We start from the raw sequence: 17,538 nt of genomic DNA on the forward strand, positions 1-17,538 counted from the left end.
ATTTGCTCCAAAAGAGAAAAACAAGACATATGTGGAGTAGACAGGAGATGGGGACCTGTGAGTGAAGGTGGGATCAAGGTCATGTGAGAGGCACCTTGAGCTGGGTCTAAAAGGAGGGAAGGGGTTCCCAGGAGAAGAGCAGTTGTATTGGCAGAGGCAGAGCCTGCTAGACAGCCTGGACAGGGCAGCGTGGGAACACAGCTGTGCTACTCCCATTGGAAGCGGTAGTTTGTTTGGTGCTGCCTTGTGTCCCACCACAGGACCAGGTTTCTCCAAACTCATTTCATGCCTGACTTTCAAAGCTAGGCATTCAAAATGGCCTCAGCACAGCTTTCCAGTCGAAACACCCGAAGTGAATGTGCAGACCTGACTGCATCCAGACAGAAATGGAACAGGCTCTGCTGGTTTTAGAGCGCGAATGTTTCCTGCCTCAATGGAAAGACCTAGATTTGTTATTGCAAAGCTAGGGGCAATCTCACAAAGCCAAGCTTAGACCAACCAGAGAATAAAAGAGAGCAACACACTGTGCAAGGGTGGAGAACAGGAGTATGGGATTTGGAGTGTGTGGTTTTGGGTGTGCATGTAAATTGTTTGTGTGGGCAATTTGCTGTTTTTACAGTGAAAAATCCTGATCTTCCAGAACTGTCTGTGTGGAAAAAAAGGGAGTGCAATTTTCACTACTCAGATTTATAATCTGCTCTCGAAAGTATGCCCACAGGAAGCAAAATTAGAATTTTCTTCTCAGGACAGTGCTAGCTCAGGAGTTTAAAATATATCTTGAGCTAACATTTTCGTGAGTCATCCTGCATCACCGAATAAAGATATACATGATGTGAGCACTGCGGATTTAGGAACGAGCCAGGGTTGTTTTGTGCCTTGTTCCATTATTGAGAATTTTCTGATTCTGCCACCAGTGGTTCATGAGGGTGAGTCTGTCCCTGGTACAGCTCCACAGGACACGATGGAGAGATTACTTCAGTCCTGTAAACATGCTGCTAAGATCTGAGCATGGATCTCTGACTACGGATTTTTGTGGTGCTTTCATGGGTATCATTACACAGAATAGATAGTTAGGTACTAGCTCACAGTCTTATATCCTCAAAGGGAAAAATTAACTCCAGTTCCCATGCGTGAAATTGTTCTGTTTAACAAGAGATGTATCAATACACTACAACAGGGTGTAAAATACGTTTGGTTTGTAATTACACCAGCTGCGTTGGGAGAATAAAGCAGGGTTAAATAAGGCCACATGTTTAATTAGAGGTCTCACAGGGCTATGACTAAAAGGAAAGCTGATCTTTTTTCATGATATCAATACAATGCAGTCATCCTGTGTGGGTTTTGCATACCATCCTGTCCACAGACAGAGAAGTGACTTCTATTTCAGTAAGAATTAAAGCAAAAGCAAAGGAAGAGCAAAGGGGTGAGGGAGTTGATCTGGAGGAGATGATGATAAATCCCACTGCATCTTGTAAAACCCTCCTGCTCTTTCCTCCACAGCGACATTATTTTCCCATCATAACCACTTCCTTAATAAACAATTAAGCTTTGTGTTTGGAATCTAAACATATTTGGGGGGGGCAAGGGAGAGAGGGACTGGGTGGCTCAGGGTTCGGCAGTAATACAGTCAAGAGCCTACAGTGGTTTGAATTTGATCCAGGTTGTGTTGCCCTCAATTTATTAGCTATCCTGGTGCATGGGGAATCACTGTCTCCCCTCCATACTGTTTTGGTGGGTCTCCTCTGTAGTAACATCAAGCAAGACAAAATAACGTCCATTTTTTTTCTCACAAATATTTGACTGATTTATTTTGAGAAGTGAATTCTTGCTGATGCTGTTCATGCCTCTCTGTAATGGAGGGGCATGCAGTCAGCATGAGTGCATGCATTTGCAATGAGCTATCTATTAGCAATGATAGCAATGAGCTATCTATCAATGATAGCAAGGATATCTATCAACGATAGCAATGAGCTATAGATAGCAATGAGCTATCTATCAGCATGAGTGCATGCTATGTGCAATGCACTCAGCTCGATAGCCAAGTGAATGCTGAATAAATGAATATAGGTAGTCAGTCCTGACGTTTGACCTCAAAAGTGATAGGGACAGAAAAGCAATGAGCCAGGTGGCTACATCTGCACGTACAGTCCATACCTCCACTGATAGCTGTGGGGATGATGCAGCACGGTCAATCTGGTGTCACTGCACGGATGGGCTGACGTGTTTCCATGAGCAAATCAGCCAAAAACTCAGCTTGCGTTACACAGCCACCGAGCTCTGCCACAGGAGAGGTCTTGCCTTCTCCCATCAGCTAAGGGACACGTAGCACTGCTCTGGCCTTCAGGCTGAGCCCTGGGGTGGCAGAGGTCCAGTGTGAGCTCTTTCCCTGGCTTTTGGTGGCCTCCAGCCCTGAGCTGCACCTAGTGCTAACCTCCCTCATGCTGCTCGGCCTGTACAGCCTCAACGTGAACAGCTTGCGGATGGGTCACGGGCCAAGCACTATTCAACAATTCTGAGAAATAAATCTGTGAAATCATAAGCGCTCTGCAGAAATTCACTCCTCAAATCAAAAGTAAAAAAAACCCCAAAACACGGAAAAGGACAATCTGGCAAATGGCTTGCTCTGAATAATTCACTTGTCTCCAGAATAAAGCCTGGGCTCCCCTCCTCTGCTCCCTCACCAGAGGCTGTGGGGACAGCTATGCTGCTACTGTCCACGCTGGTAATTGTCTGTGGCCTGAGATACTTCCATGCTTTTCAGTGCCATCAATCTGGCAGCTTCCCATCGTATGTAATTATTATTAATATTTTTTTTTCCCAAATGCTTGGAAAATGATGAGATAAGTTTGCTAACAAACAGTTTTCATGAAAGAAACAGCTGCGTTGTTCTACTTCTAGCTCTTTACAAAGGCTTTCTGCATGTCTGTTGAGCCGGGGTGTAGCGTGATGAACTGTTTCTGTTGAGAAACCAGAGTTTACAGAATAAACAGAGTTGAGGTAAACCCTGATTATGGGGAAAGTCTGCGTGTTAGGCTCCCTCACAGCCTTAACTCACACGACTGGCCTGTATTTTTGGAAACACTTCCAAGGTTTTTCCTTTGTGAATTGGTGCAAATGGCTTGTTGGAGCCAGGCGTGCCTAAATTCTCACTGACTTTTCCTTAATCTCTTTGACTCAAGCAGGGCCTCAGACAGGCGCGAGGAGATCAAGGGGGTCCCTGGGGAGCGTTCTGCCGGCGGGGTACCGTCCAGCCGAACCAGCTCAGCGCTTCCAGCTCCCAGCCGCGCACATAATTGTGTACTTTCCTAAATGGGAGAAGAAACAAAGCAATGTATGTCAATAAGCTAAAGGGAATTATCTCATGTACAAGGAACAGCAAGCTCTGTGTTTTCCCTTGTTTGCTCTGGGATTTTCGCTCTTTGTACTAAATTTGGCGTGCCAGAGATTGAGCTCAGCCCCCCCTGCCCGAGGGCCACGTTCAGACATGTTGGGTCCTTGGGGCGGGAGTAGTGTGGCAAGGGGGATTTGATGAAAAATCAGCTGCAAGGGGAAGCAGCAGAGCTCAAACAGCTCTTTTTCTTGGACTTTGCGCCTCTGTACAACCTAACTACAGCCTGAGTACCTTTGCTGCTGCCAGCTCTTCTCACCGGGGCATTGCGACGTGGGGTGGAAACAGTCCCCATTGCCTCCGGCTCCTCCGGCTCCTCTCCAGGCCCCGTCTGAGCCCCCACACGATGAAAGCAAGCAGAGCCCGAAACTTTTTTGTCACACAGCTGTTGATTTTTGCAGAGTTACTAATATCGGTGTAGGTGGGATGAGGCATGTGCTGGTGTGCCTCACCAGCCCAGAAAAGATCATGCAATTCAAATGCGGATGTAGGAGCCCAATTGCCCACTCTGTTGTGCGGTGGGAGTTATACAAGTGTCCTCGGGGGGCGTGAAATGCTAGATCTTTATTTGGACAGCCAAAAAGCCCAAGGTCTGGTGTTGACTTTACTTCAGTCCTTGCTTTAACAAAATCTTCCCTCTTCATTGTGGGACTACCTGTAACGGGGCTGGGGCGAGATCTCTAGGTTGTGTGGCATTAGTCGCTGCTCTTTCCAGCCCAGTGGGATTTTGCAGATTTGAAGCCAGGAGGTGAGTGGCTTTCTAACTAAATACTCCAAGATTTCTGTTTGTTTTATTTTGCTCAGAGGAAGGTTCAAAGATAGAAGGCTGATTAAGAATGATGATGTGCTCCCACTCTGTTTCTGACTGTCCTTTAGGCAGACCTTCAAAGAGAGTTTTATTTGTTTGTGTTATGAACTGAATTTCTTGAGATCTGTGCTTAGAGGAGGCTGTGATATTACCTGGGAATTATTAATTGGGAGATGCTTACTACCTTCTGCTGCTCAAAAACAACTAGAACATGTTTGTGAAATGTGAAAGAAAAATGAAAACAATTTCCTATTTGCTCTCTTTGAAGTTAAGGGGGGAAAAACCCTCAGAGTATAGCTGAATTACCACATAAAGCAACTTTTTTTTTTTTATTATTATGTAAAGATCAAAGTAGAGGGAGAACAGTATTGCAAGGAGTTTACTTTGATGAGTTTGGTTAAAAATCAAAACTTGGTTTGATGGGGGGAGATACAGACCCAAAGCACTATGTGCCACAGATTTGCTGAATATGTTAAAAAAGTGCTGAGCAGTATTAAATTAATGCAAAACTGAAGATTACACAAGGGTAAACACTGCAGCTAATGTTTGACTAGAGCCGAACTGAGGGCTGAGTGCCTCCACTTAATTTGCAGACCATGCCCATGGCAACCCCCAGGAGGCTGGGAGTGGAGGAGACAGACATTTTATAGTGAGGAGCCACATTATTATTTTTAAATTTAGAAAAAAAAAGAAGAATTCTGGCTAAAGTTACTGCTTTTAAACGTTGGGGAGAGGGAACTGAGAGAAAGCAACAAAGAAGGAACAGTGAGTAGCTTTTGGAGCTGAAAGAGAAATATCTGCTAAGCTAATACCCAGTAGGTGCGAATGTCTCTAGTAAATACTAGATCATAAATAGAACTGAGAAAATCAGCGTCGTTCAAAAGGCATGCTGCAGATAGCTATTCAGCCTCAAAGGGACTTGCAGACACTGCTCAAGCATGTGCATGAAAAGCGTGCTTTCCATGAGTGTTCATTTACATACCATCCAGCAACGAAACGGTTGTGGTGAGCGAACACGATGGCATAGGGAAAGCAGTGAAATACAAAGTGGCTTTCAAGTTCAAACAAATATTTGAAAATTATTTCTCCCACTCCACCCAGCTCAGATCATGACACATTTTCCTTCCCTAGCAAGACGGGCCGTCCCCAACACGCTGCCTGGCGGACTGATCCTGCCTTCTGGACGGAAGAGCACAAAACACTGCTCTTGCTTTGCAGTTAAGAGTTTTGTACGAGATCTTCCACTTATGAAGAGCACGTTTGAGCCCCTGGCAATCTGTTGCCATTCCTATTTGCATGAGTGGTTTGAGAAGTGAAAGGAAAGAGAAGAGGGCAGCACTGGGCTGGGACTGTAGCTGGTTTAAACTTACTCCCCAGATAACTTTTTTTTGGTCATTGAAGCCCTAAGTGCCTTTTAAGCATGATATGCTATGTCTTCAGTAGGACAGCAGTGGATATCTTTAGATTGGGTTTTCATCATATACTTTAATTTTCTAGGCCAGGGGATGACCATAATTGCTGAACAATTCAATGTAATGGAATGGGCTAATTCAGCGCTTTTTACTGCATTTTTCCACATAATATCTAAAATCTTTTTTTCCACCGTAACCCATGTTTATGAAAGCAAGTACTTAACCCGCACATTTCCTGGGCTTGAATCATTTCCTTAATAAGGCATAAAATTTTGCAAAATCAGTCCCCTTACATTAACACATCATTATAAGGAGATATCAGTGTTTAGCACGTCAGAGGCATACACTAGTCTGTGCAATGTACAGCTACACCACTCAGCTTCAGAGCCATGTACCATGGCTTTCGAATAATAATTCTATAAAAGCAAGAGCTTTCCTTTCCTTTTCTTTCTTTCCTTATTTTTTTAATTCAATGTTTTCTTCCTAGTTGCTATAGGCAGTTCTCTCGCACAGGATGAAGTATGTCAAACATGCTAGCTTTACTTTTAGTTTTGGCTTTGAGTCTGATAAGCAGAAACAAAGCAGCAAGCAATGGCTACGATTTGAAACCGCTATAACCACAGTTCACAAAATAATATTAAAAGATGACAAAAGCCATAAAAATTTCTGTGTTCCTTTTTGTTGCTGTGTCCTGTCAGACAGGAATCTCCTTTTCCAGGGAGACATTGGAAAGGCTGATATATTACTTCAAAAATTAAAAAATATGTATACAAACCAGAATTTCTCCTGCCATGGGGCTGTGAACTCATTGTACTGCTGCAAGATGCTTGAACGTCGAGCGCCCAGTGACCTGGGCACACAGGTAGAGTAACTCCTGGGAGCAATTCCTCTGACATCAAAAGATTTGCTTGCTTGCATTGGCTTAAGCATGTGCTCAGGACCTGGTCTTCATGCAGATTTCTCCTTGCTATGTGAACTTTTCTTTGGAACAAGACTTCTTATCAGAGCAGTTTTGTTACAATGGCTTTTTGCATAGGCGGGGCCACTGAGCTAAAAGCTCTATACCTTCTTACGAGTTGAATGCCTCTCTGTGTCCATTGAAAGGGTGGAGTGATTAAGCCTCTGCAGAGCTGGCTCCAGGGATGTGAGCCTGAGCCTTGCTCTGACTTTGTGCCCTTCTGAGCTCTGTTAACTCAAACCACTGTACGCACAAGGTGCTTCTTAGGAGAAGGTCTCACAGCTCTTGAAAAGCATTAGTCAAGCAAGTCGAATCTTGCTTCATTTCTGACTGGAGCTCAGATCTGCCTGCATTTCAGGCACGTGGACCATCTATCCCAGGAGCCAACTCTTGCTCACGAGAAGGCCACTCAGCAGCTTTGTTCCTGACTAAACCATAGCAGGCTCAGGTTTACATTAATAAAAATCTGTAAGATGTCGTCATTTCATAAGTTAACACAAATCAGACTCTTTGCTGGTGCCCCTGAACTTTCTCCCATTTTGTGAGCACACAGTCTGGGTTTTGACTGTTCAAGGTATATCAGGATAAGCACACTGGAAAATAAAAGGAAAAACAAGTTTAATGAAGACCTGAGTGATGCAGGGTTAATGAAAAGTAAACACAGGAGGGTTGTCCACAACCACATTTAGTGCTGGTAGCCTGCTGGGTCAGTTCTTTACAGTGTGCTCAGGGTTAGGATGGGTGGCTAGCAGCATATTACTACAGTGAGGCTGTGTGGGACTGGTCTTAGTTCTCTTGGAAATGTGAAATCATAATTATTTGGTTCCTTTCAGTTTGAAGCAATCCAGAAACGATACATCTTCTGAGTGTGTGGGAGGAGAATTTCCTTCTTTTCTTTCTTGCTCTCTCTCTCACATGTCCTTTTCTACTTCTTGATCCTAATGTGTGACAGTAAATAGTACTGGCAGAATTATTCATACTGAATAATTTTGTTGATATATTTCACCCTGGAAACTCTTCAAGCACATTGTGATTTCTCTCAAAAGTGTTTGAAAAATGCCACTAACTGTAAGCCACGTGGTATGGTTTCCCTTCCCTAGTTGGATGACTGGCTCTGTGATGACGGCTCTGATGGGAGTGCTCAAATGGGTCAGGAATGTGGAGCATGTCCGGGTCTCGAGGATTTTTCATGAGTCACGGGATTTCCACGAGGTCAGAGCCTGTTCCTTTGGTTAAAAAAAAAAGAAACTTCATCTCTGTCATGAATTTCAGTCCAGACCAGGAAAAATCCCACTCCCCCTCACTCTGGCTGCCTATTTTGTTTTCCACTGTTCTGAGTGAAGAGCAGACCACGAGCGCCCAAGTTGGCCAAGTTCATCTGAATTTCACAAGTAGTTGTGTCAGGGACACTTAGTTCCTACAGATTTTCTGCAGGCACGGTAGAGTAGAGAAACCCTTCCAAAGGATTTGGGGAGAGCAGTCTAAGCAGAAATCCAGCTCCTCGCTAAACACCAGTGACCCCACTGGGAGAGGAGGTGTTGCACATGCTCCAACTAAGTGAAAATCTTCAAATCTCAAGCTTTATTCCTGGCCAGATAATCCAGCATTAGGCAACAAGGAACTGTGGGTGTTGTAGGTGAAAAATGGCTTAAACTGTGAATGCTATCAGGCAGCAGATAATTTGGTGTATGTATGTGTGTGGGTGAATGTCCAAAAACGAGCTTTTGAACTCTCAAGCAGAAGCCTGCTACTTGCTAGCTGCAACTGATGCAGGCTGGTTGTCAATTTTGGGGCTAAACAAAAGTAGCATGTCCTGAATTCTCCAGTTAATAAAGAGATGTGGGGCAGAGACACTTATTAGGAGACTGATGACATATTGTGCTTTTGCACATAAACTATTTAGATTGTGAAATCTGGGCCTTGGTGTCCTGGAAAGCAGAGTTGCCCAAAAACAAGGGCTCCTGTAGAGAAGAAGTGGTAATGGAAAAGAGAAGGGCGGTCAGGAAGAGGAAGGTGACAATCCTGGCAGGAGGAAACCCCCTGGTAGTGGGGAAAGTTCCAGAGATCAGGGAGATGGGGGATCATTGCCACCATTCCTGCTCAGTCACAGGATCGCGGCCAGCCCGAGCTACAGTGGCATGAAGGTTGTGCGTCAGAAATCCTATGCACAGTCCCACCGCATGAGTTAGTTTCCACATGCTTTCCTTGGCCAGCTGGGGGTGTGCAGAGCTTGGTGACTGTGCTCTCCCTTCTACCCCATCCACCTCCTTCTACCCCTGGGGTTACCCTAACAAGGGCAATTTGTGCTTGCAAACTTATTTGCAATATAGTGATGCAACAATATGGTGTTTGCAATATAGTCATTAATCCAGGCTGGCACTTTTTAGGCAATATATAAACATGCAGCATGCATGTCCCTGCTTTAAGGACTCTTCAGGAAAGAAGACAAATGACAGAAAAGCAGAAAAAGGAGAAACGACAGTCTCCAGGTTCACCGAAGGTCGGCAGCACGACAGGTCTAATTCCTCCTGACACTGACCTACTGCCTCCTCACATTTTTGTCCTGGTAAACAACTAACCAACACCAAACGCCTTGTGGCCGTCACGTACCTTTAGCATCAAATGTCTAACTGAAAGCACTACTAGTTTGATATGGCTCTCTGGACCTTACCCAGGGCCCTATTTCCAGATAATTTTTCTATCATGTTCAACCACACATGGTTACACTTGGGTGGAGAAATGCTCTAAAAAGGTCATTTGTAATTTGGAGAGAATTGTTTCAAATGAAAAGATTTGAAAAAGGTGCTGAATGATCTGGGGAGTGAAAAAATCCCAGTGAAGGCCTGGAAAACTAAGGAAAATGTTGATCATGATGGTGTGACTGAACTGTAAAGGGACAAAAAATGACAGTAGGTTATCACCTAATAGCAACTCACACTTTCTTTATGTGTTTCTTTCTGTACTTTGTGCTTTGATTAACTCCTTCCTTTCCTGTCCCTTCCCTTCCCTTCCCTTCCCTTCCCTTCCCTTCCCTTCCCTTCCCTTCCCTTCCCTTCCCTTCCCTTCCCTTCCCTTCCCTTCCCTTCCCTTCCCTTCCCTTCCCTTCCCTTCCCTTCCCTTCCCTTCCCTTCCCTTCCCTTCCCTTCCCTTCCCTTCCCTTCCCTTCCCTTCCCTTCCCTTCCCTTCCCTTCCCTTCCCTTCCCTTCCCTTCCCTTCCCTTCCCTTCCCTTCCCTTCCCTTCCCTCCCTCCCCTCCCTCCCTCCCTCCCCTCCCCTCCCTCCCTCCCTCCCTCCCTCCTCTCCTCTCTCCCTCCTCCTCTCCCCTCTCCTCTCCTCTCCTCTCCTCTTCTCTCCTCTCCTCTCCTCTCCTCTCCTCTCCTCTCCTCTCCTCTCCTCTCCTCTCCTCTCCTCTCCTCTCCTCTCCTCTCCTCTCCTCTCTCTCTCCTCTCCTCCCCTCCCTCCCCTCCCCTCCCCTCCCTCCCCTCTCCTCTCCTCTCCTCTTCTCTCCTCTCCTCTCCTCTCCTCTCCTCTCCTCTCCTCTCCTCTCCTCTCCTCTCCTCTCCTCTCCTCTCCTCTCCTCTCTCCCCAGCTGTAACGAGGAAGGAGTCAGGTTGGTTATAGCTCAGATGGTGGGACGGAGGGAGGGAGCATCCTGGAGTGACCCCAGCTGACATCAGGATTTGTACCTACTGCCTTTCCCTGTTTCAGCCTGAGAATGAGATTCTGCCTGTTGCTAGTGCTGGTGATGGTGGGTTGAGGAGGTTTGCCTAGTTACTAGCTCTCTTTCCAACCCACAGTTGGAACTGTCCTCCTAGTTAAACTGGGGGTAGTTGCTGGAGCCCTGATTCACAATTTCGGAAGAGGCTGCTGCCTAGGCTGTTTCTGTGGATGAGGAGCTGGTCATTGGTGCTCTCAGCAAACCAACGAGGGGATCTGACAGAGCAGAGCTTACAGGCGACATGTCCTTACCCCGCTCCCCGGGTGGGTGCCCTCTCTGACAGAGAAGCAAAAGCCAAGAAAGAGGGAGAAAAAGAGAAAGAGAGAGGGTATGGGAGAGGGCAGGAAAGAGAAAGAGATTTTTTTTTAAAAAAAGTTTAAAATAAAGACTCACAAAGAGTCTTTTACTGAGGAGTCTTGAGCTTGGCATAGCACAGAAGGTTACCAGTAAGGCATCGGCAGAAGCATACAGGCAGGTTAATGTCCCTAGAATAAAGTATGAGCCCGTAATAACAGGGTCTTACAAATACCAAGCTACAGCTGGTCAGAAAGTCTGCACAATAACACACCATTAGATTTAGTAGTCACTGTATATACAGAAACATATCCCCACTTCCCAACAAGCACTAGGGATGCACAGAAAAGGCTTTTGCTCCAGACGACAACCCAGCGTTGGGGTGAGGCAGTGCCCAGGCGCAGAGGAGTGGCTCTGAGCCCCAGGAGCTGAGGATGCTCTGCTTCATTGGTATAGCACCAAAGCAGGCATTTGCATGAAAAAGTCACTGAGAGAAAATCAAAAGGGTGGCTGCTAGGGCAACATCGTAGAGCTTTGTCAATATGGCAAGGCAATGAGTAGGACAAAGACTATTCTTTCTTGTTTGGTTTTCATATCTGTTGGGAGCTGTGCAGGTGTTAATGAATTTTTCCAGGTATTTTTTTGACAGTGAAATTCCTCTTTATGACAAAACTAGAGATATTGCATGAAGAGAAAAGAGATGGAGCCTCTTACGCCTTAAAAATGCAAAAGAAGAGAGAGCTTACTTTTTGAAGTAGTTCACACTGTATTTTTGTTAATAAGTTCTTTCTTTTATGGGTTTTAAATACTAGTTCTTCTCCCTGACACGTGTTCATTTGCCTGCTAACACACCATGCATATACCAGACTATTTCTTAAAGAAATATAGTCTGAAATCAATCAACATTTTTAGGGGCAATGGCAGTTATTTCCCTGCTCCCCCATGCCATTTTATTATGGTGAAAGCACAAAGGAAGCCACCTGGATATGAAATATTGTGCCTGAAAAAATCCATGCAGATGGAGAAATTTAAAAATGACAGGAATGGAACAGTAATCTATTCATATGTATAACAGCATCCATCCAGCAAATGGCATGCTGTGCAGTCACTGGGAACCCAAGGGCCAATCTCCTGGGCTCTCTGCCTAGCTCTGCTTTTTCACAGTCTCATGAAGGCACTACTAGTTTTTAGGGAGGCAAAAATCTGGTGCAGGGAATTAAGAGTAACTCAAGTAAGGGACTTACAGCCTGAGGAGGTCAGCATCTCTGTTAACTGAATATTTACATACCTGTCAGAGTGGGGTCTGGCTGAATGGGGCTGCTCAGGAGTAAAGGCAGGTGGTAAAACAGGATTGCCCAAGAGCAGGAGTTTTCACTGAGGGTTGGCCAAGATCAAAGGAAAATGGCACCACTGGGCTGACCAGGCTGTGGCAAGCTATACCTGTGTAGCTGCAAATCCCTATGTGGTCTGTCCATCTGTAGTTTCTTGCAGGATGAGGGTTGTAATTTTTTCGGAGAGACTTGATGATTCAGCAAAATAAAATTAGTCTCTTTTTCTTGGCATGAATATGCTTTTCAGGATGTTCCTCTGCCCAAGACTGAAAATGCTTTCAGAAAGAGGTGAAATTCAAAAGGTCATCGCCAAACAAACAAACAAACGATCAGGCAGCAAGAATGGAGAAGACATCTGTCCCTACACAACTGTGTGGCTGATATTATGGGGAACCAAGAAAGTCTCAACAGTAGAACAGTAGAATTTACAATATACACAGTTAATATACAAGGGACACAAGAAAAATAATAGAAGGTAGGCATTTATTGTCTGCATCCCAAGGGCTTTTTCTAAAGCATGTGATAACTTCATAAGAGTAGGAAATCCTCGATTAATACTGCGGGTAGACATATGTATTTTCTATGAATTAGATAAAAAAGAAGGAAGAGCTACAACACAGTCTCAGAAGGACCTGCATCCCAAGACATTATAACAAGGGCTTGCTTTACGTACAGCTCCAGACAAAATGGACCTTGAGTAGGGAGTAGGGAGAGGGAGGGAGTAGGGAGAACGGTGACTGGAGAGAAGAGGTTTGGCTTCGTTTGCCCCAGGGAAGGCCCTTCTCCTCCCAGCACCTCCCAGCTGCTCCCATGCTTGTGTGAATGGAGAAGGCACCAGGCTGAGTGGTTGCAACCAGAATGTGTTGCTGCATCTTTATTTAGCATGACTATTAATGACCAAACAATCATGGTTCCTCACCCCAAACTGCCTGATAATCTACTGCCTGTCTTGGGCCTGTTACCACCACTGCTGCTTTTAAATCCTTGTAATGCCATTGATTTCAGTGGAGCTAATCTGAAAGGTACACACATGGGAGATAGATAAGAATCGCTTCACCTCCATGCTGAATGACATAGCCTGCACTTCACAGTTGGCAAACGCGTATGTTTAGTGGCACCACCACACACTTGGGATAGTAGATGTTGAAATTACATTAATCTGAATTGAATATTCCAAGCAAAACTACTGCCAAAACACACACCCGTTTTGGTAGCAGTGATGGAGGGAAGCCAGCGCTCCTCCTTCCACCCCCCACAAAGAGTTCATGCAGAGTCTTTAAAAAGTTACTGAATGCATAAAGCGGGGGAATGTCATCATCACCTGACAGTAATGATCACATTTCATGGTAAATAATTACCAGCACCCAATTACAAATGTGAGCTTCTTAAACTGCCATAATTCATGGCAACATGCTTGCTGCCTCCAGCCACAAATCACAATTTTTGCTAGGATGTGGGTGAAAGAGCCATCTGTGCTGATTTGCAGTGAAGCCTCCAAAAAGCCCAATTTATCAATATTATGTTCGTCTTTCTGCCCATCTCCATTGGCCTGAGCTCATCTGAACAAGTGTGCTGTTCCTGCCTCCCAGTGCAGGTCACCAGGACAGACCCTCCAACACGCACATGCGACTCTACAGCACCCGTTCCTGCTGTCTGCCTACCGCACTGGAAGGTCTATTTAACCCACTCACACTGGTGACCACCTGTTTTAACAAGCCACTGATATGCCTGGCTTGGTTTTCTGCAGCACAGCGTTTATTATGAGACCAGCAGACATTATTCATTTTTTGCCTGGAGGTACACCCAACAGCAAGGCGCCTCGGTAAGCTTGCGGAGCAGCGATACTCCTACCTTAGTGTTCACATCTCTGCCACAGTCCAAGTGACTCATATACAGTGCTACAGCTGTTTCAGCTTTCTCATTTTTTTTAAAGCCAGCTCTATTTGTGACTAAAGCTTAGTTAAGTAATCTAAACTCTCAGTATTTACAATATAAAAGCACCACAAGAAACCCCTCTCAGACCTTAAGCTTCTGTAGGATTTAATTTGGGGGTATTTTATTTGAAAATGCAATATCCTTCCCCCCCCCCCCCCGGCCCTTTTCTTTCTTTCCTATGCAGAATTAAAAGAGCAGATCTTGGATGGAAATGCACTATTTATAAAAATGAGCTTACCTCATTTATGTAAGAATGGAAAGACTGTCAACCTTGATTAGAAAGTAATAATTCTTAAAAGGAGTCAAGTAAGGTTTAATATTATTGTTTTCTCTAGGCCTGAAATGATAGAAGTTTACAGAAATTTTAAATAAAAAATGAAAAATGAATATGCGACTCAGGAAATTAGTGTATCTGAGAACTACTGCCAGGGCTGTTTAAAAAAAAAAAGTCCAGAATAGCTCGTCCTGTTTTAGGGTTGGAAACCTTACAAAATGCTTAGAGGAAGCACTATCAAGCTATGCTCCATTCTGAGTTTTACTACAACTATGGCCACCTACAACTCTATGACAGTAGACTACTTACACTGAAGTATTGCAGTGCTGAGTCAGGTCCTAAGTGTCATTCCTTTATCTGGTTATTTCATTCATCTTTTTAGCTCATGCTCCTTGGCACAACAGTGGGATATGGTCCACACAAAATTGGTTTTAAAATGTTTTAGTTAAGCTGGCGCATGACGTGGTCATTCAGACCAATTTAAATCTGCTCCGTATCAATTTAGTTTAAGTCATTTCCTGATCAGATTAAGCTAAATCAATACAAACCAACTTAAAATAGTTTCCAGTGTTTACACTGGCTTAACTAATTTGATTTTAAAACACACCTTTAATTAAACCAGTGCAATTCTGAGTGTGGAAAAGGCTTTGCAAGGCAGAACTGCTTGTCTGTGATAACTGGCTAATATTTTACTACCCTGTTGTGCTAATTGTGACCTGTACAATACAGCGAAAAAGCAATGCTATGCCTAAGAAGTGTGACAGTAGGTGAGTCTTCGAAAAAATGCTGTCTTCGCCATGGCTTGGAGCAGTCTGGATGTAGGAAGGTAGTTGTGGCCTGTCAAAAGACAATTACGTATTTACAAGGAAGACATGTTTCATTTATGAAACAGGCCACTCTCTAGAGAACCGATAGCAGTTGGAGAAAGCAATTGTACCTGTGGCTTGGGGGTTGTTTCAGTCGTCTTTTTATTTTGTTTCCATCTTTTTGACTTGGCTGTTCTGAACATTTCTCACAATTTTGTTAGCAAGGGAGAATTTTTTTTCCTGGACAGAGTGACTGTTTTTTGCAACATGGAGAAACATTATAGGAAAGCTTTACTCAAAGACAATACATGAAACTTGCAGTTTATCCCAGAGTTAGAATTGTGACCATTCTTTGGGTTGTTGGGGTGGGGTTTTTTTTCTATCTCCATGAGCATTGTTGTGTATACTCTGCTAGTCACATAAATTCCGTGCTTGACTCAAACTCAGAAATTTGCACAGTATTTTTGGTTATCAGCCCAAAAGTATTAGTAACATACGTAATCTCCTCTAAATATCTGATGCTCCAAATAACAAACTAGCCAGGAAGCCTATGTGTTGTTATTGCCATTTTGCTAGCAGGGAACTGAAATGTAGGCAAACACGAAACTGAGATCCAGCCCACCTCTCCTATGCATCTTTCACATCACCAAGCGGCCATGCACATCTGCCTGCAACATCTGCCTGGGCTGCTGGGAGAGGTGGGTGGGAACCAAGAGGGGCAGAGAGAGATCCACTCAGGATCACTTTGGTTCCTCCATCATTCTCCTGATTCTGCAGGGACACTGAGCTCCTCCTGGGCTGATCACATCTTCTTAAGCAAGGTGTCTTCTTCCTCCTTTTAGGATTGAGAAAGCCAGCAGAAAACTTTATGTGCCTCCACATACTAAGGATGCAGATTGCCCAGTTTTGTTTTGTTGTCTTTTGTATCATGTTTGAATGGGTCAAAGCAAAATGGATGTTATGAGACTAACCAGGCGTTAAAAAAAAATCCATCTTCTCCATAGTATGAAATTTAAAAAGCTTTGTTACTGTGTCTTAAAAGACTGTAAAAAGAAAAAAAAAAAGAGCCTGGCAGGCTGGCAGCAGTGTGCAAATTTAGGGATGGTGCTGACTGTTGCAGCAGGAAATTACCTGCTCCCTGTGTTACCCTGAAATGTACCAGTGCTGTACAAACAGGGGAGGACGAGACCCCTCGGCTTTGGAGAAGGAGAGGAAGGTAATCAGAGCTGTTATGCCAGTGCTCTCCCTATCCTCTCGGGAAAGCTGGAGCAGAAAAAATGCTGCCTTAAGCACTTCCTGGGGAGTAAAGTGGAAAGGCTGTATAGAATCCTTGCGAACACTGTGAGGAGATGAAGCAGCTATGGAGGACCTTGACTGACAAGTGTAATCTAAAATGGTGTAGGCATAGCCTACGTGGTCTCCTGCACATGCCTCACAGCTCTGAAGGGTGAGGACAGGATGGCAGATGCAGTTTTCCATCCCAGAACAGGTCAATGAGCCCAGACGGAGTGTGGTGCTCCTTGGGCTGGTTGACTAGTAGCTAACTTAGGTATTGCTGCACGATGCAGATACACACCTCACCCTCTGCCCAAGAAAAGTCAATAGCACTGCATTGTTCCACTTGTTGTTTGGTTTCACTGTGGAAAATGCACCTAGGAGTGCCTTCATTTACATACAACACAGATGCAAAGCAGACTTTCTTTTAGATTTGATGCGACACAGTTTGCTGTCCATAGGCCAATGTCACCCAGAAAGTGCTACGTGGTAGCCTGCAGCTGTTCTCCCATTTCAATTACTGAGGTGAGCCCATAGAGCCCAAACCCCACAATGCAGTGCCCTATCATGACTAAGGGGGGGTTTCCTCTCATCAAGATGAAAGAGAGTGTATTGGAACCAGAAGCCTGGAGGGCTCCCAGATGGATAATGTAGCTGTGCTATTTAATTAATTCAAATTCGTTGGGACACTGACAAGCTGCCAATGTGCATAACAGGCACAGGTTGAACATGCCCTTGCTTAGGATACTTTTGTAGAGCATACGACAAGTTAAGAGTATGTAGCCAGGCACATTATAACAATTTGCATCCCACCTTGTAATTTCTGGTTTCAAAACCTATCTATCTGGATGAGTCAGAAGCAGCATACAGGGAATTCAGCTGCTAGTGCAAAGAAAGCACCCATCCAGGACCCCTCTTTTACTGTGGGATTAAAGCCTGCCATTGCCCATATTGGGCTGTTATTCTTTGTGTTGTGATGGTGGCAAGATTTCCAAATGATAGTCAGGGCTGAATACTGTAAGCACATTAGGGACGCCATGAGAACCAAGCCCTGGCATCTGCAGCTGAGCAGCTCAACTGGTAAGGTGTAGAAGGGTGGGGTGAGAAACAGAGGCGTGGAGAGATGGAGCTACTTCTGCAAGATCACGCAGTAAGCCAGTAAGAGAGACAAAATTAGATGAAAATTATGTCTGGTGTAAGAGGCTATTCATTCACCATTTGAGAAACAGATGTGAAACACCCTTTGATGGGGCTCAGACCTGCTCACATACACGTGTAATGAAGGCAGGCTAGAATTTCAGTCTTCAGCCAGAAATACCTCAGCAAACCAGCCATGCTGA

The 17,538-nt window shown here is 44.6% G+C and overlaps 1 long non-coding RNA gene across 1 annotated transcript in view; it reads left to right on the forward strand.

Annotated features, from left to right (window-relative positions):
* Positions 1-3,907: 3,907 nt before the first annotated feature.
* LOC140648452 (uncharacterized) overlaps positions 3,908-17,538 on the forward strand; it is a 35,226-nt gene continuing 21,595 nt past the window's right edge. The window contains exon 1 of the long non-coding RNA XR_012041219.1: positions 3,908-4,136. This is a non-coding gene — a long non-coding RNA (uncharacterized lncRNA). The remainder of the gene's footprint in view (positions 4,137-17,538) is intronic.

The sequence above is a fragment of the Ciconia boyciana genome, chromosome 1 (assembly GCF_034638445.1).
Source record: "Ciconia boyciana chromosome 1, ASM3463844v1, whole genome shotgun sequence".
NCBI classification, from domain to species: domain Eukaryota; kingdom Metazoa; phylum Chordata; class Aves; order Ciconiiformes; family Ciconiidae; genus Ciconia; species Ciconia boyciana.